The following is a 22,802-nucleotide window of genomic DNA, read 5'->3' on the forward strand; positions in this document are numbered from 1 at the left end:
TTTCTGTATATATATTGTTGTACAGTGCGGTGCTAAGGGAGTTACTAGGTGAGAGAAATTTTGCTCAAGTTCCTGTTGGACGAGCTTTCTCAGGAGTGGATTGGTGAGGCTGTTGAGAGGTCTTGCTGGTCCCAGAGTCGCTGGTGTCAAGGCCGCCTCCCGGCCAGCCTGGGCATGGTGAATTCTGCACTCAGAGTCAGGCACTTTCGTAGAAGCGCGAGCCAATCAGGAGAAACGAAAGGTGTGAAACTCTCTGATCCTGAGCTTGAGGTGGAAGGTCAAGACTAGGTCGGCGATACGTGCCCCTACGTCCGCACCATAGACCTGGTCTCTCTCAGCGTAACTGGCTGTATGCTAATTGGCTGGTGCTTGGCGTGGCGAGAGCCAGTTGGTAGTTGTAGGGAGATCACTACCATGCTCCCCTCCCTCCGGGCAAGGTGGGAGACTGGATGTTGGCAGATTCGTCCCACAGTGGTGTGCTGGGCAGGTGTAAATGCGACTCGGCACGCTGCGGGCTGACAACTCCGTCTATTGACACAAAACCTGGCCAGGAAGATGGGGGAGAAAAGGGGTTTTTTGGATTAGAAGGAGGTTGTACAGGCAATAGTTGTTGGCTGCTTCTGTCGCGGCAGGAGCAGCATCATCGAGGTCACTGGCTGGGTTGACGCTGGGTCCAGGGGCAAGGCCATGGGAGGCCTGACAGCAGCAGGTCTATGACAGCAGCAGGTTCACGACGGGCAGGGTCTAACAGCAGCAGGGTCCACGTCAGGAAGAGGTCCATGACAGCAGGGTCTATGACAGCAGCAGGTTCGACAGGAACAGGTTCTGACAGCAGGGTCTAACAACTTAACCAGAGGGTTCACGACAGCAGCAGGGTGCAGGACAGGAGCAGGGGATGAGCGTTCTCGGTTTATCGAGCATTAGCTTCCCCTCCCTGTGTGATACTCAGGTGGTCCTTACACTCAGGGGTAAAGGAAACACACTGATATCAAGTCCGTAAGTTCTATTCCTGGTACAAACACAAAAAGGAGTTAAGACAGGGGTAAACAGCGTCCTGTCTTGGAATCTCTCTGGGTATCTCTATCTGCGCATGTGCGTACAGCGCGCATGTGCCCAAAACCTGAACTAACACTCGGTGACAAAAGGGAGTATGATTATAAAACATATAATACAGAGACCTGAATCAATAATGGTAAATAGTACAGTTACATATTACAGCCATATTCGTCTCATATATCTACACCTCCCTCCCCCTCACGCTCGTAGTGCAATCTCGAGCGGACTCTTTTTCCAGGAGCCTTTGAGAGTGACGTGGGAAAACTGGGGGGTCACTGAATGAGGACTTACTTTTCTCGTCCAAGCAAGGGTTCACAGGGATGTGGGGGAGGGGTTCATGTGTAGGGATCCCATCGTATTCCTAGTAATCCTAGAGGCACTGGGTTTGGTCTTGGGTATATATTTATCAATCAAATGGGTCACTTTACTAGTTATGATATTCAGCGTGGTGTCTGCGTTCTTGTGCCTTAATGAGTCACGCCAGGGTCCACGACAGCAGCAGAGTGCAGGACTGGAGCAGGGGGTACCTGAGGGTGAAAAGAGGGTGCCCAAAAATTTTGTGGGCGGGGTGTTGCTGCAGGTGGTAACTGCGGGTAGACTGGTGCAGGCATAGTTTGTTGGGGGTACTGCTGGGCTGGGGGCCCAACGGGTAAGGTGGCCGGCTTGACTCGGTCTATGCTGACGGTGTCGTGTCTGCCATTCCAGATAATCGTCAGGAACTTTGCTGAACGTGTAACAACCTGGAAGGGTCCATCGTAAGGGTGTTGTAGTGGGTTGCGGTGAGCATCATGCCTGACGAAAACATACTAGGCATTGAGTAGTGCAGGAGGGATGTGTTCAGGGCGCCGAGGAAGCTGGCGTGGAGCAGTAGCTCTGAATGCAGAAACTGCTTGTCGTAGCTTTTAGAATAAGTCGTGACGAACGGCAGGAGTGGATTGGTGGAAGTCAGGAGGGAGTGAGAAATCCCTGGGTAGGTGAAGGGGCTCGCCTCGGGTGAGATCTGCTGGGCTGCAGTCCATATCCTCCTTGTATGAAGCATGGATGCCGAGGAGCACAAAGGGTAGCGATTCCATCCAGCTGTAAGGGTCGTGCTGTGCCTTGAGTGCGTCCTTCAGCTGCCGGTGAAACCGCTCTAACATGCCGTTGGATTTAGGGTGGTATGCGGTAGTGCGGTGCCGAGAAGTGCCGAGGAATTGTAGGAGGCTGTGCCAGAGTTGTGACTCAAACTGGGCTCCTCGATCAGTGATGACGGTAGCAAGGGGGCCGAAACGGGAAACCCAACAGGACAGGAAGGCGCAGACGGCGGACTCTGCTGTAGCATTGGGCATGGGGATGGCTTCTGTTCACCTGGTGAAATGATCGATGCAGGTGAAGATGTAGGTGCTACCGCAAGATAATGGAAGAGGTCCCACAATATCGAGGTGTACTACTTGAAAACGTCCTTTGGGTATAGGGAAGGTTTCAAAGGGGACCCGTGTGTGAGGATGTATTTTGGAAGAATTGGCAGGCCAGGCACTGGGCAGCCCATTTCTTAGTATCGGTCTTTTTTGCCGGGCCAGACGACACGTTGTGTGAGGAAGCGCTGGGAGGCCCGCACACCCGGGTGGCTGAGACCATGGATGCGGTCGAAAACAGCGCGGCGGTGGACGTGAGGCACGAACGGTTTAGGCTGCCCACAGGATACGTTGCACCATAACTTGATGTTCGTGCCGGGGATTGGGAGTTCTTGGAGTGTGAGGCCTGAGAGAGATGTCCACACGAGAGGCTTGTGAGACTTCTTTGGGAGTCCCTTGAGAAGGTCGTAGAGGGGGCCTAGGACGGTGGCAGCATTGGCAATGAGGCGGTGGTAGTAGTTGACTAAACCAAGGAATTCTCGGAGTTTCTTCGCCGTTTCAGGTTTGGGGAACTCCCTAATTGCAGTTACCTTCTGTGGTAGGGCTTGGATGCCACTAGGCGAGATTCTGTGACCGAGGAAGTCGATGGAGGAGGTTGCGAAGACTCACTTAGCAGGATGAACTTTCATGTTGTTGTTCTGCAGACGTTGGAGAAGGAGTTATAGATGGTGATGATGCTCGGCAGGCGTCGAAGATGCGACGAGGATGTCGTCTATGTAGACGGTGACAAAATCGAGGTCGCAAAGCATATGGTCCATGTACCTCTGGAAAGTTTGTGCTGCATTGCGTAAGCCAAAACTCATGAAAGTATACTCGAAGAGTCCGAACGGAGTGGTGATGGCTGTCTTCTGGGTATCTACAGGTGCTACAGGGATCTGGTGGAAGGCACGCTCCAATTCGATCTTCGAGAAGATGGTCTTGCCATGGAGTTTGTGGTGGAAGTCCTGGACATGCGGGATAGGGTACCTGTCAGGTTTGGTGACGAGATTCAGAGCTCTGTAGTCACCACACACCCTCCAGTCGCCGGATGATGGCTTAGGAACCATGTGAAGAGGCGATGCCCAGGGACTCCTTGAAGGTCGAATGATGCCGTCTTGCAGTAGTCTGTTGAATTCCGCCTTGGCTGTGTTCGGAAGCTCAGGGCGCAGGCGGCGAGGGCGTGAGAAGACTAGAGGTCCTTTGGTTTCAATGTGGTGGAAAATTCCCGACGTAGGAGGTGGGGGTGGAGAGACTCGGGGTGAGAAAAGTTCCATGAACTTCTCGAGCAGGGAGGAGAACTCGTTGGAAGGCGAGAGACAGGTGATAGTGTCGGTGTCTTTGTCACGGGAACACAGGATCTTGCGTGCTGTAGGCTCATGGATGAGGCATAGATGGCTTGGGTCGACGCCGAGCTTGTGGAAGGTGAGGAAGTCGAAGCCAAGGATGGGTTGAGACACATCTGTGACCACGAATGACCAGCGCAGGGTCTTGGGAAGACCGAGGTCTAAGGCGAGGATGCGTGCGCCGTAGGAGGCGATGGGGGTACCGTTGGCAGCGAACAGGTCATAAGAGGGTTGCTTTGACGTGTCTTGTAGTGAGGGGGGGATGATGCTAACCGATGAACCTGTGTCGACGAGGAATTTCGTGACGGAGGTGCAGTCGGTGACGTGCAGTAGTGAGACGCCTAAAGGGACGGGGGCTGAGGCGTCTACCAATCCCCGTTGTTGCCGTTTCCCGAGTAGGTGCAGTGGGGCTCACAATGTTGAGCGTTGGAGCCGAAACGTCTGTGATACCAGCAGAGGGTAGATCTGTTGTGCTGGGGGCTGGCGGCGGTTTTCGGGGCATGAGGGGCGTGTCGGGGATTGTAGGGCGCGGTGCGTAAGTCAGGAACAGGCCCAGCAGCAGGCGTGGAGGAGCAGAAATGTTCAATCGTGTCCATCTTGCAGTTCAAAGTTTGCAACAGGTCTCTGATGTCTTGTGAGGTATTGCTCGGCTGAGGAGTGTTGACCCGGCTTACAAGTTCGGAGGTAAGTACTGGTGTGGTCGTTGGGTTGTCCGCAGTGGCAAGGCGCGCAGCGGCGCAATCGTTGAATATTCTGTCTGCCGAGGTTGCGTAGAGTTCTGGTGTCGTAGAGTAATCTACTGCGGACAGGGTGATGCGTACTTTTGTGGGGAGCTTTTGTGCGTGAAGCTGGCGCAGGATAGAGTCGGGAAGTCTGTCTGTGTGCCGGGAGTTCAGCCTACACATCTCCTCCCAGAGACGTCCCGGGGTTGAGTTTCCGAGGGAGATAGAGGATAGGTCTTGCAGGAGACTGGGGCTGGTCTGTTGATAACGCGTCTTTAAGGCATCCCGCAGGGTAGCGAATTTGTTGTTATCTGGAGGGTTGGAAGTGGTCTGTGAGACTTGCGTGGCGACTTCCGTGGGCCTGGAACAGAGCAGGGCGCCGTACTTTTGCTCGTCAGTAGCTTGTGAGCCGATGAGGGCTGCTTCCACGTGAACTAGCTAGTTCTCGACGTTGTGGTTGAAGGTCGGTAGAGAGATCCGTCAGTCCATTCTTGCAGAAGTGCGTCAAACCTGTTTGGGAAGGATGAGGGATGGGTGCTTGTTCCAACCCCCTTCCGTGTTCACAATCTCCTGGGAGGGAGGTGAACAGTTGCAGGGGGGAACTTCGGGACGAATACACTTTTTAGGGTGCAGGTCCTTAGGCCAGAACTAAAAAACAAAAGAAAAATAGGAGAGTAGGCAAAAGAGCTCAAACCATGTTTGGAATATCGCACAGTAGTTGCTCTCCGGCTGTGATGTGAGTCGCTCACACCGCCAGTGGGGAGAACGGACTAATGCGTTATAAACCTTACGGTCGTGAGATGGTGGAGTAGCAGGTGATACAGGTAGGGCGTTTGGCCCGGACTGGCAGCAGACAGGGCGATCCTCACAGCTCCAGGAGTAAGGCAGCAAAGGGAGTGTGGTGTTCACAGCTCCGGCGGTCACCAATTGTAGCATACTGTATGTGGCCAGTTGTCAATTCTCTTTGTATGGGCACACAAACGTACGTACATGTAAGATATCTCACACTCAGGATTGAGGTAGAATAGAAACTCACAATGTGTTTTCTGTATATATGTTGTTGTACAGTGCAGTGCTAAGGAGTTACTAGGTGATGAATAGTTTGCTCAGAGGTCCTGTTGGGCGAGCAACTTTCTAAGGGAGCTGGTTGGTGAGGCGCTGTAGAGAGGTCTTGCTGGTCCAGTAGGTCAGAGTAGAATGGCCTCCCTGATGATGATGATGATGATGATAATGAAGTAAAGTGGCAAATGACTTTGCACTGGGAAAGGAGAGGAGAGAGAATTAAAGCTTAGAAACGGGAAGAAAAGTAGGAGGGGTAGATAGCAGGTGGGCTGTCCACCTAGCGGAGACGAGTTGATATGCTGGGGTGGTGGCCACACGCAGCACACGCCCGCCCGCTCAAGGGAGGAAGGTGGGGGGGGGGAGCTAAGCTAGGTAGGTATTCATTATTGTAATGGGTGTTAATTTATGTTTGTTAGATGGTGGTGTTATTGTTCACATATATGTGTAAAGTGGGTCTTGTTCTTCTATGTCAGTATGGAGGCTTGTAGTGGATTCCTCCCCTACAAACGCTGTTTGTCGCTGAGTAGCCGACCCTGCGAATTCCCCAGTGTATGCCTGGTGGTCTAGGTCAACCAGCGCCGCCTTACATGACGGAGGTCAACTATTAAGCCACGCCTACCTCTGCTATATAAGACCTGACCTCGTGGTGACCTACCTCTCTTTCTACCTACAGCCAATCCTCAAGCAACACAACCTCCTCCACTTCTGCCTGGTGGCCCTCGCTCCAGCCGGCGACCATGCCGACCCACAAGCTGCGTGTTCTCCTCTGAGCACCCTTACCAACCAGCTCTCCCTACTCACGCTTGTAACCACGCTGCCTCCTCCCAGCACCAGCCACCAAGCTGCATTGTACATCCAATATAATATGTATACAGAGAGCACATTGTGAGTTTCCTTTCTCCATCCCATCCTGAGTGTGAACCAACATCTCGTCCCCCACAAGCGCGCGGCAGGAGCTCAGTCGGTAGTTGTATAGGGGAGAAGATCCACTACAACCCTCATCTCTTCCCTCACCCCGTTGTAATTTCCTTTGTAATATTTACTTTTATCCTCTTCATCACTGATCGGCTCGCTAGCCCCCCGGGCGATCGGTCATGTCTCTGTCAAGCACTGTTGGCAAGTACTGGGCATGCACCGGCTCCTGAATGTACCTGAACCTGCTCCAGTGTTGGTCAAGTTTGGTCTTGAAAGAGCTCACACTCTTTGCCGTCACAACACTTTCTGGTAGATTGTTCCAAGAGTTCACAATTCTCACTCCGAAAAAGTTTGCCCTCTCAGCATCGCTGCGTTGTCTATTAAGGCTCTGAAGTTCCTTTGATTTAGTGGGCCAGAGTTTGGGGATCTGTAGATACACCCGACAATAAGTAAGTCCCCTCCCTTTCATTTAATTTTATACCATTTGGACTCTTCAAAGACATCCTTTCCCTGTACCCTCGCCTGGCTGGTTCTAAGGTCTTGTTAAGCATAGATAACCACACCCCTCTTGCAAGTTTCTTGACACGCACAAAGAGAAATTAGACAACTGGCTACATACACTACGCTACAACCCTGCCCCTGGATATAACCCATGTCCCCGTTCTTGTACTGTCCTGTTCCCCCTCTGCATTACCGTGCGATCTGGATGAATGACTATACAGTATTACGAAAAGCCTCGCTCCTTGCTAACCCATAGAGAATGTACAAAAAAAAATTCTTCGCTTAAATTAACAGGAAATATAACGTGTATAATTCGTAAAACGAATGTTCTGAACCTTTAAATTTTACAATTGTTTGGGTACTAAAAATCGATAGCGAATTCGCAAATTCAAGGTCCAGCTTGCTGTCTACAATGTTTTGAATATGCATTAATAAGCTAGGGTTTATGACTCTTAAATGCATGCTTAATTGAGGTGGTAAGGATGTTATTGTTGTTTAAGTGCAGTACACCTGCAATATTATATAAGAATTGCGTTTGGCGTCTGCATGCAATGTCACCCCTTTCGTACTCAATAGAACGAACACCTATATTAATTATTCTTAAGCCATTTGTGTAAATATTTTCATGTAAATGGGTAATTTTTCTAAATATGTATTTAAAATATAATTCAGAAAAAAGCAAAATTCTTATTAACCCAAAGATTTTATAAGAATGTCAACTTAGAATCTTATTTGATTCTTTTTTCTACCCAACAAAATCTTAGTTTCGAGAGTTACATATCTTTGTTCTGTAACTATAAATTTTGTTGTTGATTAGGATAGAAATGGATGGTATTAAGTATACCGTAACTTATATATTCCAGATAGAAATGGATCAATCAATCCATAACTTATAACTCAGGAAAGTAATATTGATATGTATAACAGTCAACAAATTCTTGATTTATTCTCCATCTTCTAAAAAAAATATTAACTTTTTTATTTATTTATTAATGTTATGTGTAATATAATAAATAAATTAAATTCAGAATGAAATTTCTATTCAGTCCACACACTTTATGATCATAATTTAATGGACAGAACAAGACACTTCTGTTTAGAGGATGAGTGGTGTGAATGGTGGGACCAGATGTACCAACCCTATTTATCAGAGTTCGTTAAAATAATATTGGTATTTTATGAATATATAACTCAGAATGTAATAAAACAGCTACAAGTAACTACTTAGTGGAAAAGACATCTTGAATGTTATTCAATTTGGCTTTTATCTTGGCCTGAATGCTGTAATAAAAATGTTTCTTTGTTTGAAAGATAATTAAATTGGCAATGAGAAATAGTTTGATTTGTACAGAAGTGTTGAATGAAATTGTATACCACTTTAAATTCCTTGTAATTTCATAAGCTACTTTATTACGCCAAATGCTTCCGTTTCATGCAAAATGCTTGTTTACTAACATCATATTGGTACTCCTGGAATGAGGAAAGCAGTTGCAGTTTTAACGGTATACCAAATATGTGTGAAATGCTATCTATGAATTATACTTTAAAAATCAAATATAGCAGGGAGTATCAGATAAAATAATTAAGATTTTGACTCCAGACATGATCTAAAAGAAGTTGCGATAGAGTTGGAAACATGATTTTTGCGAAAAGAATTTTTCCTTTGACATTTCTTCTGAACTCAATCTGACGTATTTCACTTATTAAGTATATGACATACGTACTCCAGGGCTTCTTCAACATTCATCTCCTTATTCACAGATTGCTACTACTTATAGTAACAACATGCTCATAAGATACAAGACGCATAATCTTAGTCTAATTATATATGACAGAAAATATTTGGAATGGAATACTGTACTGTACAATCAATTATGTTTTAAGCTGCCCTACGCCAACGTGACCAATTACATTATTGAGAAGTCACCATTGTCTCGTAAACACACTATGAAAAATCAGAATCGTTGCTGATAGTATGTGTATTATTACTGGTACTAAAAAGAGTAATTAAGTAAAACAGTCAGTCTTAAACATTGATGATTTTAGTCCTGTTTTGATACTATGCACGTTTTAGAGTTACCTATGCAATAGTACATTTTACTGAAGGCTCAAATACAAGAAAGCAAGCAGTAAGTGCTGGAGAGAGTTAAATAGAAATGTAATATGCAAAGAATGTATATAACCCTGGCTAAGCATATCAGCTCAACCCGCCATACTCTCGCTAGGCAAGGTTGTTACGCGGACCTCTAAGTCTCAAATTATTTAATCCTTCCTCACTAAAAATTAAGAAACCACTATATAAGATAATACTTAGAATAAAATCCATATAAAACTAATTTAAAATATCGGGGAAGCTCGTAGAAAGTAGTAATTGGAATTAAAACAGAGATGTTTCGGGGCGGCATACGGGCTGTTCGTGTTGGCTGTTCTGTTTGCCTCCCTAATGTCGTAGGGTGACTAGGGGGTGAGTAAGGTAAGCGTCCGCTCTCTAGTGTTTCATAAATAACTCTATAAAAACGCTTTGTTGTGTGTGTTTGTCATTTGTTTTGTGGCTGTCAATATATCTTGCCTAATACAGGAAGGTTAGTGAGGTTATTGAATATGTTTTCACCTTGTTCTTGTGTGAAATGTGCGAGGTACATGTTGAGGAGCCCGTGGCGCTGAGATCAGCTGATCCGCTAGAATGTGAGAAGCAGTCGCGGGCATTATGACTTCCCTTTACTATTATTACCTTATTCTACCTAATTATAGTAACTCACACTATTTATATCCCTGTCGTGGCATATTGAAATACTTTTGGAGTTTTTAGTAATGTTATTTTGGCTGGGAGAGATCACAGTTATAAGAAATTAGAAAAGATTGTGGAGTGGTTGCAGGCAGAAGCCGCTTAGTGCCTGAGGTCTGCATTACCACCACTCCCTGGCGTCCACTGCCATGTCATTAGTGAAACATTCTGATATATATTTTTGACTCAACATTTTACTTCTAATTATTTTACATCTTCATCAATCTGCCGCTGCTTTATACCAGCTGGTGGATCTGGCCAGTCGGATTTGGTCTCTACTCCCGCAGGAGTTTAGGGGAAATGTTATCACATTTTAACCATTTTTTTGACATTATCAATTTTCAAGAGTGTGGAAATGAAGGATGGTGTGGGCTTTAATATAATTATCCGTGCCTTGATTACTAAGTACAGTATTAGGTGAATAATAAATATAATTTCATCATCTGTTCAACCTTATCAGTGTCATTCACAAATTTTTCAGTGTTAACTAAATTACATTGATAAGTTAGGAATTTCTTCTTTAAAAAATAGTAGTATAATCTCTTGATTTTATAGGACCTAACTATTTTCCTGGATACTTTGACAAATCAAAAGTTTTTTAAGAGTTTTCTGATATATTAATACACTGTATAGTATTAAGTTTATTGTAGTACATAGATAAATACGTTTTTACAGCAATTAAACAGGAAATATTTTGTATGTGTTGGATTAAATTAACATGACATAAAACATAAGTCTACCTGGTGCTAACATTTATTTTCAAATTAAAAATGAAGATATGAAAATAATTGATTTTTTCTTTACTTCTGGAGCTTTAGAAAATTAATGTTTTTGAAATTAGCAATAAACTATTTATTTTTTCTGCAAGTTTTAAAGTTGCCAGGTTGAAGCTCTAAATTCCAAACAAGTACAGTAGGGTCGGGATGTATTACGAGATAGAGTCCAAGGATGTTCGCTATACAGTATACTAAATCGTGATATAGACTCTCTTCGACTTACGACGGGGTTCCGTCCCGACGACCAGGTCGTAAGTCGAATTGCTCGAAAGTCAAAAAGGCGAAAATAATACATAGAAATTAAAAAATGAAATACGGTACAGTAAAAGTAATCAATAATGAAAAATGAATACAGTGTAAAGTGTTACTGTGCACTTACCTTTAATATAATGCACACGGGGCCTCAATAACTTTTTAATTAAGCATGTAGACTACATTAATTGGATAAAGCAGAGGAGGAGACAGGGCTGGGTGGGTCATCAAGTTTGCTTTCTTCAGACAGGCTAACATACTTGTTTGTTGAAGGTATTGGATCATCTTTAGGGAGTGAAGAGGCAGCAGTGGGAGACTTCTAAAAAAATATGTCCAATTTTGATTGCACAGTTGGCCTTTTCTTTTCATTGTAAATCTCCCTGTAGCAAGCAAGTGCATCTTGGATCATTCTGTCAACTTTTGCAAAACGCTCAACATTTTGATCCATTTCTTCAAACATTTGCATCCCCTTATTAATTGTAGCAAATGCCTCTGCCATTTATTTCACTGAAAGCTTTTTTGGGAGGTGCAGGTTCTTCTTCTACATTTTGTCTCTCTTCCTCTGCAATTTTTTGTGCATCCATTTCAATAAAATCCTTGTTAATTAGCTCTTCTGCTACACTTTCCACCAACTGCTCAACATCTCCATTATCAATTTCTAACTCCAGCTGTTGACCCATCTGCACTCTTTTGTTACTAATCTCAGAAATTACTTCATCTTTATTATATCCTTTGAAACTGTTCACATATCTTTTCAGGACTTTCTTCCATATTCCATTCATGCACTGACCTGTAACCTCATCCCATGCTGCAGCTATGTTTTTTGTACATTGCAAAATGTTGTAGTCCTTCCCAAACTCTCTTGAGCGTTTTCTCACGTTCAGTAGCAGCAACAGCCTGAGCGAAGGTCGTATGTAAATAATTCACTTTAAAAGCTGCAATAGCACCTTGATCCATGGGTTGGATGATAGAGATAGTGTTAGGTGGAAGGCAGACTACCTTAACATCAGTGTTAGGTGGAAGGCAGACTACCTTAACATCAGTGTTAGGTTGAAGGCAGACTACCTTAACATCAGGGTGCAGGTCGTCCAGGTGTGGTGGGTGTCCCGGAGCATTATCTGAAATTAATAAAATCTTGAAGGCAACCTCTTGTTGCAACAATACTCCTTGGCTCGTGGAATGAAACAACTTAGGAACCAATCCTCAAACAGTGCTAGGGTCATCCAGGCTTTCTTATTACTGCTATAAAACACTGGCAGTGTGTGCTTGCTGACATTTTTAAAAGCCCTTGGGTTCTCTGAATGATACCAGCTACATTCCCCCCCAACAGAAGTGTGATTCGGTCCTTGAATGCCTTGAATCCCGGCATAGTTTTCTCCTCTTTGTGGATGTGTGTCCGTTCTGGCATGCACTTCCAGAATAAGCCAGTTTCATCCACATTAAATAGTTGCTCAGGCAAATAATTTCCCTCCATGATGACACGATCTAGCTCCTTAAAGGCTTCAGCAGCACCCACATCAGCACTTGCTGCTTCTCACCTTTACACTGTGCAAATTGTAATGTTTCTGAAACCTTTGGAACCACCCATGACTTGCTGTGAAGTTTTGGTTGCACTCATCTCCTGCTCGCTCTTTCAGGCTTTCGAAAAGGCTTCTTGCCTTAGCCTGTATGGTTAGCAGGCTTGAGGGTACACGTTTTTGCAGCTGATCTTCCATTCACATCACAAGTAATTTTTCCATCTCATGAAGAGGACCTTGTCTTTTATTCGTTATTATTGTTCCCTTTATAGGTGCTGATCCTTTCACTACCTCACGAATTCATTCGTTGTCCTTCAAAATTGTTGATATCGTCGAGTGAGAGAAGCCAAGGTCTCGTGAAATGGTTGCTTGTTTTTCCATTTCATATTGCATTATTATTTTCATTTTCATCTCAAAAGTAATTGACTGTCTCTTTTTCTTCTCAGCACCACAAGAACTCATACTTTTAAGGATGCCAGCCATTGTAAAGGGAATTACAAACGAAAATTTTGTCATTACACAGTGCGATCACTAACAACAACAACAACTGAGTGGGCTACGGCGTGGATGCTGTACACCACGAGGCGGCCCAGCCCACGCTGTCGTACAGGGTCACATTACGACTAAACATCTCGGGACTCGAAAATACGTACGTAATGTGAAAAATATTTTATACGACCATGACGGTCGTATGTCCAGGTTGTCGTAAGTCGAGGAGAGACTGCATATAATTACTGTGAGGAAAATAGGGTTAGGTTCCGGAGGCCAATAAAAGTGACTAAACTTAACTTAATGAGTTTATTTTCTTACTAACTAAAGCACCAATGAACACCAGACTCGGGAACACTAGACTCGGCAGCTGACCCTCCATCCCGGGAACACCAGACTCGGCAGCTGATGCCACACTGCCACCCTCACTTGACAATCCCACACCTACATAAACAAACAAACCAAAAATATTAGTTACAGTATTAAATCTTTTGCCAATAAGCTTTTCATTCTCTTCACCTCACTTTTCACATCACTAGCAACCCATTTACACTCGCCTTAGAAGTCGGAATCTGCAGCAAAATCGGCTGCTGACTCATCACTCGCGCCACTCGACTCAGCCAACGTCCTCCGTGTCACGTGACAACTGCGTGCCTAAACACAGAACTGTAATGAAACATTAGTACATGTTTTCATACATATTATATGTTTGCTTTTTCACATGGAAATATGAAATAAACATGCCTAAATGAATGTAAATGTGATAACTCACCAACATCATCACCTGCCTCCTCATCACTAGTACGCTTGGTCATCTTAGTAGACAGTAGTAGAGTACGTGGTGACCTTGACTGGAGAGCAAGAGTGCAGCGTCCGCACGTGGCAAGAGCTGAATCAAAAAGACTGTGCAAGCGAGCGTAAATGCATGAGTGAGCAGCCACGTTGGTGCCTCTGGTGAGCAAATAACGCATTTGTTTGCCATGGCGGTAAATTTGAAATATTTCTTGCCCGATTTCCCTTGCAAAATAAATAGATTTATTGCTATACAGTATAGTACAGTGGGGTATGCTATAACGAACGGATCCTACTACGAATATTCCAAAAACGAACGGTTTTACCTATAAAATTGAGAATGCTATAACGAACGAAACTCCTACAACGAACATTATTTATTTTTTTATTTTTTTGCTAATTTATTGGTTTTTTATTACAAGTATTAATGATATTCTTTATTTCAGGGGTTTAGATGCATATTTATGCACTTTTTTACAATTTTATATTATATTTTTCAGTGTTAAGTGGTTGTATTTGGGGGCCTGGAACGGATTAATCCTATAACGAACGAATGCTATAACGAACAAGGTTCTAGAACCAATTAGATTCGTTATAGCATACCCCACTGTATTGGAAAATTCTGATTATTTTGGTAGTCCCGATATAAAAAATCTTTATAAAAAATTGCTATACGTACAGGGTGAGCATAAAGTCTTTCCCTGATTACAAACATTTATTACACAAAACATATGCTTGGGACAAACATACAGTTTTTTACAGCTTAAAATATGCATGAAAAAAAAGTATATGAATTCGTCTACACAATGCTACAACATTCATGTTTCTATCTAGAATGGTCTTCGATGTTATGATTTTTCATAATCAGGGAAAGACTTTATGCTCACCCTCTATATCCTGACCCCACTGTACTGTTGAAAGAAATATACAGTACTGTATAGTTAATATTTTCTCAAGATAAAAAATAGAATAAACTTACTAAATAAAGTAAGTGACTCCTGATTAATCACACCATTAATGTTTGGAGGATACACTTTTTATTTGTTAGTATTTTTATTTATTTTTTTAGATTTTTATGTTTTTACTGGATGCCTCTTAAATTATACTCTTACTTTTATTTTTTCCTCTTCGCCACTGATCGGCTTGTTAGCTGCTTGGGCGATCAGTCACGTCTGTTACACGCCGTTGGCAAGTACTAGGCTTGCACAGGCTCTTGAATATATAGGAACCTGCTCCAGTGTTGTCAAGTCTGGTCATGAATGAGCAAACACTTGGTGCTGCCACAACACACACACTGGCAAATTGTTCCAAGAGTTTACAATTCTCACTCTGAAAAAGTTTACCCTCACAGTTTTCTGGACTTGTGGCTTCTTCAACCTTAAGCGAACATTCGCCAGCTACAGGCATGTACATTCGTTGGATGTACATACCTGGAGCTGGCGAATGTTCGCCTCCTGAGATGTTTATACACTTCGATTAGGTCGCCCCTAGCCTGTCTGGTATAAGTTAGGTAGTTGCAGGCGTTCAATTCTCTGGGTTACTGAGGTTCTGTAGAACAGGCACCAGTCTGGTGGCCCTCCTTTGGACATTTTAAATCAATTGACAATCTCTAGCATACCTCGGGGACCAGACGGGGTGACAGCACTCCAGACGGGGAAGCACCTCACTCTTGAAGATCGTGATGGGCAATGGTCCATCCAGATATCTAAATGACCTTATAAGACCTAAAGTCATACCCCCATGGGTCCAGTGTTAGTTCAGGAGGATGCCTGTGGCTGCCCTATTAGAAGTAACAATCTCAGGTTCAAGAAGCCACAAATACAGCGAAGAGTGACAAAAATGATTCCGGGACTTAGAAACCTTCCCTATCAAGATAGATTAAAGAAACTAAACTTGCATTCCCTAGAAAGACGAAGAGTGTGGGGAGATATGATAAAAATATTTAAGAGGGTGAAAGGAATCAATAAAGGAGATATATATAAAGTTCTTATAATATCTAAGCAGGATAGGACTCGTAGCAACAGATTTAAAGTTAGATAAGTTTAGGTTTAGGAGGGAGATAGGAAGAAACTGGTTCACAAATTGGGTGTTAGAGGAGAGGAACAAGCTTAGCAACTTTGTAGTAAGTGCTGGGATGCTGGGAAGTTTTAAAAGGAGGCTAGATAGATTCATGGACGATAGAGAGTGGTTGTAACTTGACAGGAGCTGCCATGCACAGGCCAACCGGCCTATTGCAGACTCCTTGTTTTCTTATGTTCTTATGAGTGTGAGCTTATTGAAGACTAGACCTAACCAACACTGGCACTGGTTTAGGTACATTTTGGAATCAGAGCATGTCCATTGCTTGCCAACAGTGTATAACATAGATATGACTGACCACCCAAGTGGATAACAGGCTGATCAGTGGCAAAGAGGATAAAGGAAAGTAAAGTAGAAACTGTAAAACGTGGATAAATGTAGGGGCGGATCCAGGAATATCAAAAGTGGGGTCCAAGAAGTTGTGGGTAGGGGAACGTGGCAAGCACAGCGAGCCCACCCAGCTGGGGGTGCTGTAAGCCCCCCATTTTTTATTATTATTATTTTTTTTTAATCTGACTAATATCATGGGCGTTTTGAAACCATGAGCCCTTGATATTAAGAGATATTCTGAGGTCAATAGTAATTACTTTTTACTATACAAAAATGCCTGAGTACAATATGGCATCAAAGAAAAAGTATTGGAATTTTCTGATGAAAAGAGGGGGATCCGTACCCCCAGGACAGCCCCCCCCCCCGATCAGCCCCTGTAAATGTTATGAGGTTTGGTAGAGTTATGCTGGACACCACCCTTCTCATCCTGACCCATATGGCTATTAAACATGTCACAATGAGAGTCAAGCTCAATACTGCTTATTTATACCGTACCAATTTCTTCCTGTGGTGAAAAGATTATTCGTTTAATATGAAGTTTTTGATTACATGCACAAGTAAGAAGTGAATTCTCAAAACTATTTAATTGTTGATTCTTTTTAGTTGGTTTGTTGATTTCAGGACCTGATGAAAATAACTTTAAAAGATACTTGTTTAGGAATGTCTGAAATTTTTTTTATTAGCTACTGGTAGTTTTTTATAAACACACTGACTCATAGATTAAACTTGTTAATTGGCTTGCATGTACAGTACTCAATGGGGAAAGAGCAGAACATTCTGAAATAATCCATTATTTATCAGAATTGGTCAAATTTACTTTGTCAGTTAATACTGATGCTATATGGTCTAGTCAGACTCTACCCATAAAAATCTGAAAATTCCAGAATGATTTATTACAGTTTAGAAGAAATATTTTTCCAAATCTGAACTGAACAGACTTCATGGGTGTATATTTTAACAGGCATATAGGGTTAAATGGGCTCACACTCAGTGCTGTCTGGCAGGTTATTCCCAAAGATGTTCAAAGTTCTAAAATTTGTTACTTGTGTTAAAGTACAAGTAATTTGACAAATAGCTTCTTAAGGTAAAATAAGTGTCACTCATGAAATATACTAAAGTAAGAATAAAAATGTATCCAGTTTAAGATATACTCAAGTCATAAGAGTAAAAATAGAAGGCTGAAACATAATGTCAATAAGAAAATAGTAAACAGTATAATTAATTCATTAGGGGATGAAACAAATACAGTATAGTCTGGTTTTATGCGGTTAATTAAACCCCTGGAGGTCCGTATATAAAGCGAAATGCGTAAATAAAATAACAGAACCTATGGGATTAATTGAAATAGAGACTGGGCCGACCGCCAGACACAATACTGTACAGTGTAGCAAAACTAACATCTTAATTTTATGATGGTATGCACACACAATTAATATATAAGAGAAATATCAATAATATTAGGTTTTTTAACACTTACGTTTGTAGAAGAGATGGTTGGGCACACGGGGATGGGGGGTTGGTTCCGAGGCAAAGGGCAGATTATTGGCCCTCACCTGTCTCTCTATCCACCACAGAGGCTAGCAGGGCCTCATCGTCAAACCCCTCGAAGTCCACATCCTCACTATCACTGACTTGGGCTGGCTGTGGTGGTTGGCGGGTGAAGAACTCGGCGATGTTTTGTTGACGGCTAGCATTGATGTGGTCGTTATACAGCTGAACATAGGGCTCCTGGCATTTCAACAGATGGTTATTAGACACTTCGTAGCAATGATTGATTGGGTCTTTGGCAAGGATGAGCTTCATTTTCTCAGCTAACTCGATGATATCCTTCACATCAGCATGTGTTAGTTTCAGCTCCATATTGTCTGGTCAGATCCACCTGTCTCGTGCCTTTTTCTAACTCCTGGACGATCTTGTACTTTACCTCATAGCTTAAGGCACGTCGCACTTTCTTGGGCTTGGGGCGGCTTGGGCCAGGTAGTTCCGGGCTTCTCTGAGGTGATGAGGGTCCAGCGGAAGCCCTTGTGTAGAAAGAAAAAAACAAAACCGGTTCCTGGGCACGAGTGAATATACGCGGGGACAGAGAGACTGACGCGGCAGCGGTGGAGGGCGTGGGTGGCAAGGATAACTAGACCAATCACAGCGCGTGGCGAGGGAGTGCGTGGGTGGTAAGGATACGTGGCCCAATCACAGTCTGCGACGTCACCGGCGCGAGTCTGATGTCAGCAGTGAAGCACCTTGCCCTGCCGCTTGCCTTGTATATGATGGAATTTACCGCTTAAATAATAATTATCTCTCTGACAGGTGCCGAGTAAATGGCCTTCCCCGTAAAAAATATCCCCGTAAACCCAGACTATGCTGTACACATATTGTATTGCCTTGAAACTTCATTAAGAGCATAGCTTCTTATTAAGCTTCAATAACAGGTGTACACTCCTCTGGTAAACACTGGATATTGTTAACACATGTGACTATGAAGGGGTATCTGATGAGCAGAGTTGCTAATTTGCTGGTTTTGAAATTCGATGACCCTTTTTCTGGATTTGGCCCTGATATATGAGTGTGACAGGAATGGAGGGGTAGAATGAGTCGGGGGGTGGCGATTAGAGAAACTGACGTTACCGAGAGGTTAAGTAAAGATTAATCCTGGCAGGTAAGGAGATGACGGTAGAACAAAGAAACTTACAGCTGGACAGGTGAAATGGGGAGGTGTCAGAGACTATGAGGTTACTGACAAGTCACATGCAGATTAACCCTGGTAATTAGGATTGTCAGCTCACTGTTGATCAAAGAAGTTTTCATGTGGGAAGAGGGAATGGGGGAGGGTCAGGGATACTGTGCTGTCACCAGCCTCAACAGACAGGTCACTTAAGTCTGAGGAGGATGGGAAAAACTAGTGTGCTATGTTCCAATTTGTTCCATCTGTAATACTATATGGTAGAGATAATTTTATTACCATTGTTTCCTTTTGGGTAGAGCTGTCATCCACTTGAATTGGCATTGTAGATGGGATACCATTGGAGCAAGCAAGCCCCACGGCATCCACCCTGCTTTGGGTGCCTGGGGATAATGGGGACTGTCATGCCACTGGGAGACTGCTTTTGCCTGTCTTTACATTGGCCACATGTAACTGACTCATGGTTTTTTGATGGAGAGGGCACCCCCTCCACATTGTGATGACTGCTTAGTCCCATTGGCTGTTCGACACCTGGTGGAATGCCCCAGTCTCAGAGGTCTTCATCATAAGCATCCCTCCCATCCCTCCCAGTGCCGGGGGGGGCAGGGCAGGGCAGGGCAGGGCAGGGCAGATCTTACTGTCTCTCTTTGGTGCTGAGGGGAGTTGGTAGCATGGCAGAGGAAGTCCTCTCCTTTGTGGAGGAAGCCGGCTTTCTACACAAGCTTTGAGTTTTATCTATTAACGTTTAAATGGTTTTATAAAAGTTTTATATTTTTTATTACTTATGGTTTTATCTTGCATTAATTGTTTTTAGTCTTTTAAGCCTTTCTTTTAAATTGGTGCCAGAGATGTAATTACCACAATCAATTGATCAATTAATAAATCAATCTTTGGGAGCGTGGAACGGGATGTCCTCTCTTTCGTGGAGGAAGCTGGCCTTCTACACAAGCTTTAAGTTTTATCTATTAACATATAAACGTTTTTATGAAAGTTCTATACTGTACTATTTATAATTTTTTTAATTTTTTTTCCTTGCATTATTTGTTTTTAGCCTTCTAAGTGTTTGGTTTAATTCATCTGCATATGGACTAAGCTGATGCATCGCCCGGGATGCAATTACCACAATCACTCAGTCAATCAGTCAGTTATTTTTTACTTTTATCCTCTTTTTCACTGATCGTCTCGTTAGCCGCTGGGCTGTTGGCCGTGTCTCTGTTACGCACTGTTGGCAAGTACTGGACATGCACTGGCTCCTGAATGTATCTGAACCTGCTCCAGTGTTGGTCAAGTCTGGTCTTGAATGAGCTCACACTTGGTGCCTTCACAATGCTCTGGCAGATTGTTCCAAGAATTCGTAACTCTCACTCCAAAAAAGTTTGTCCTCACAGTTTTCTGGACTTGTGAGCTGGGATCCCTTGTGGGGTGGGCGTCAACCAGCTCCAGGTATGTACAGTACACTAAACTGAGTAGTGCCTTCTGAGATGTTTATGCACTTCAATTAGGTCGCCCCTTATCCGTCTGTAGTACAGAGGGTCCTCGTTATAAGTGACTTCATTATAAGTGGTCATATAATTGTGGAACTACAGTACATGTAAAAAAAGGATTCTAAGACTGAAATCCGTCGATCATTGGTAGCACAAGCATTTGAGCGATTGGAATCCCCGCCTGCCTCCCATTCTTTTAAAGTTCATCCTTCTGCCCACGCCATGCATGCTCAGTACCAGTTGCCTGTGGCCACAGGCATTACAGTCAACCCTCGCTTTATGCGGTCCCACATTCCGCGTTTCCACGTTTACGTGGTACCCTGCCGAAACCAGGATGCTCACATTCCGCGGTGCGTGTACCCCTTTACTCGGAGAGTGTCTGGCTCGACGCTATTTTTAGATTCGCCCCACCCGCCTGCTCCCGCCTCCGCCTGGGCAAGCCGCGCGGTAAGGTTGCGCAGTGCATGTCTCTGTTGCGTTATCACTGACGTCATATGACGTATCGGACTGTGATTGGCCATGCATCCCTACCTCCCTCCGCTGCTAACTGTAATTGGTTTAAAGTAATATGATGTGTCCACCCGGGGGAGGGAGGGAGGAAAGACGACGCTTGACCTAGCCGCGGCAGTTTCATCCCTCCAGGCCACACCGTGTAATCGTGCATCCATTGTTCCGTAAAATGGCTTCCGCCGGACCACCGCCCCCAGAGAGAAACCTTTCCTTGCCTGGACCCAGTCGCCCTAAGCCAAAGAAAACACGACGTTCCTCAAGCTACGAGGTGAAGTACAAGATCATCCAAGAGTTGGAGAAAGGAACAAGACAGGTTGATTTGGCGTGCCAGCATGGTGTGAACGAATCTACGATCCGGACGATAAAGAAGGATGCAGCCAAGATAAAGGAGCACATGAACATCACAAAGTCTACAGGTGCTTCTATGATCAAGTATTTTCACAACCAGGTGCTTCTCAAGACAGAAAAATTACTTGTGAGCTATTTGGTGCGTCAGGCGCGACGGAACATGGCGGTGGACACGCACTCTGTTAAGGAGTACGCACGTGAACTGTATGCTGCAGTGTCACGAAAGATGGGAATTACAGAGCCCAAACCCTTTAATGCTTCCTCTGGGTGGTTACAGAGGTTTAAGAAGAGGAACAAGATCACCAATATCAACATTGGTGGTGAAGAAGCTAGCGCTGACCATGTTGTGGCTAGGGAATTTCCTCCATTTTTACGTGAGATTATGGAGGAAGGACAGTACACCGACGACCAGGTGTTTAACATGGACGAATCTGGTCTTTTTTGGAAAAGGCTACCTTCCAAGACCTTCGTTGTGAAGAATGCCAGCAAGATTCGGGGCCGGAAGTTGCAGAAGGAGCGCATCACCGTCCTGTTTACCACCAATGCCTCCGGTACCTGTAAGCTCAAGTTATCGGTGATCCACACAGCCCGCAAGCCGCACGCCTACAAGAGCATGGACATGACCAAGCTAAATGTCCACTGGCTGACCGCACATAAGGCGTGGATGTTCTCTACACTGTCCCTCTCCTGGTTTGATGACTGTTTCATTCCCGATGTGAAGAAATTCTGTGAGCAACAGAATGTGCCATTCAAGATTTTGTTGCTGCTGGACAACGCACCAGGACACTCACCCCTACTGTTAGATCATCACCCCAACGTAAAAGTGGTCTTCCTTCCTCCCAACACTAAGTCTATATTACAGCCCATGGACCAAGAGTTAATTTGTAATGTAAAAGCTGCATTCTCTACGAAAAAATTCAAGCTCCTGAACGACTACACCAACACCAGGGAAGAGTTGCGTAACCTGAGTGACACCACCACCGATAGCAAGAGCGAAGACGACGAGGATCAACAGTTGGCAGAGCAACAAGTACTTTTAAAACAATTCTGGAGAATATTCAACATCAAGAAAGCTGTGAACTTCTTGGTGGAGGCATGGGATCAGCTGTCTGTAACAACTGTTCATCACCCATGGAGACATGTGTTGCAAGGCATTCCGGCCGTTAGGCAGAGTCAATCTGTGACTGGTGAGGTTCAGACTGTTGCAGTAGCAGTGGACCTTGCCAGAAAAGCTGCGCAGAGTGTTACAGCTGCAGGCTTCTCCGAGACCACCAACGGCGACATCCTGGAGGTGATAAGGGATCCTGATGTGACTACCGACGAGATGGTAGATGATGATGACGTCAGTGAAGAGGCAGGTGGTGCGTCGTCCCAAGAAGAACACCGCTTATCCCATAGTAATGTTAGGGGTGCCATCGAGTGTATCGAGAAAGTCAAGCTCCTCCTTTCCGACGACCCTGACGCAAACAGGTATGAAATCTTCACTACCCAGCTGTTGCAGACTATGGAGCCCGACATCAAGGTTTATCACGACAACATAAACACCAGCCGTCAGCAAAGCATAACAGAGTTCTTCGCCTGCAACCCACCACAGCCAGCCCAAGCCAGTGTTAGTGACAGAGGCAGAGACAGTGATGATGACTTTGAGGGATTTGTCAGGGAGGCCCTGACAAGTGTGGATGACAGTGATGGTGACTCACCTGAGGGCCAGTAGCCTGCCCTCTGCCTCGGAACCAGCCTCCATCCCCATATGCCGACCCATCTCTTCTACTAACGTAAGTGTTAAACCTA

At 44.4% G+C, this 22,802-nt stretch overlaps 1 protein-coding gene across 1 annotated transcript in view; it reads left to right on the forward strand.

Moving 5' to 3' along the window:
• Positions 1 to 12,728: 12,728 nt before the first annotated feature.
• The window catches only part of LOC121855423, a gene marked incomplete in the record, with an annotated part of 222,586 nt that continues 212,512 nt past the window's right edge, over positions 12,729 to 22,802 (forward strand). Inside the window, 1 exon segment of the mRNA XM_042350390.1 lies at positions 12,729 to 12,951.

Source organism: Homarus americanus, unplaced genomic scaffold (assembly GCF_018991925.1).
Source record: "Homarus americanus isolate GMGI-L3 unplaced genomic scaffold, GMGI_Hamer_2.0 scaffold51859, whole genome shotgun sequence".
NCBI lineage: Eukaryota > Metazoa > Arthropoda > Malacostraca > Decapoda > Nephropidae > Homarus > Homarus americanus.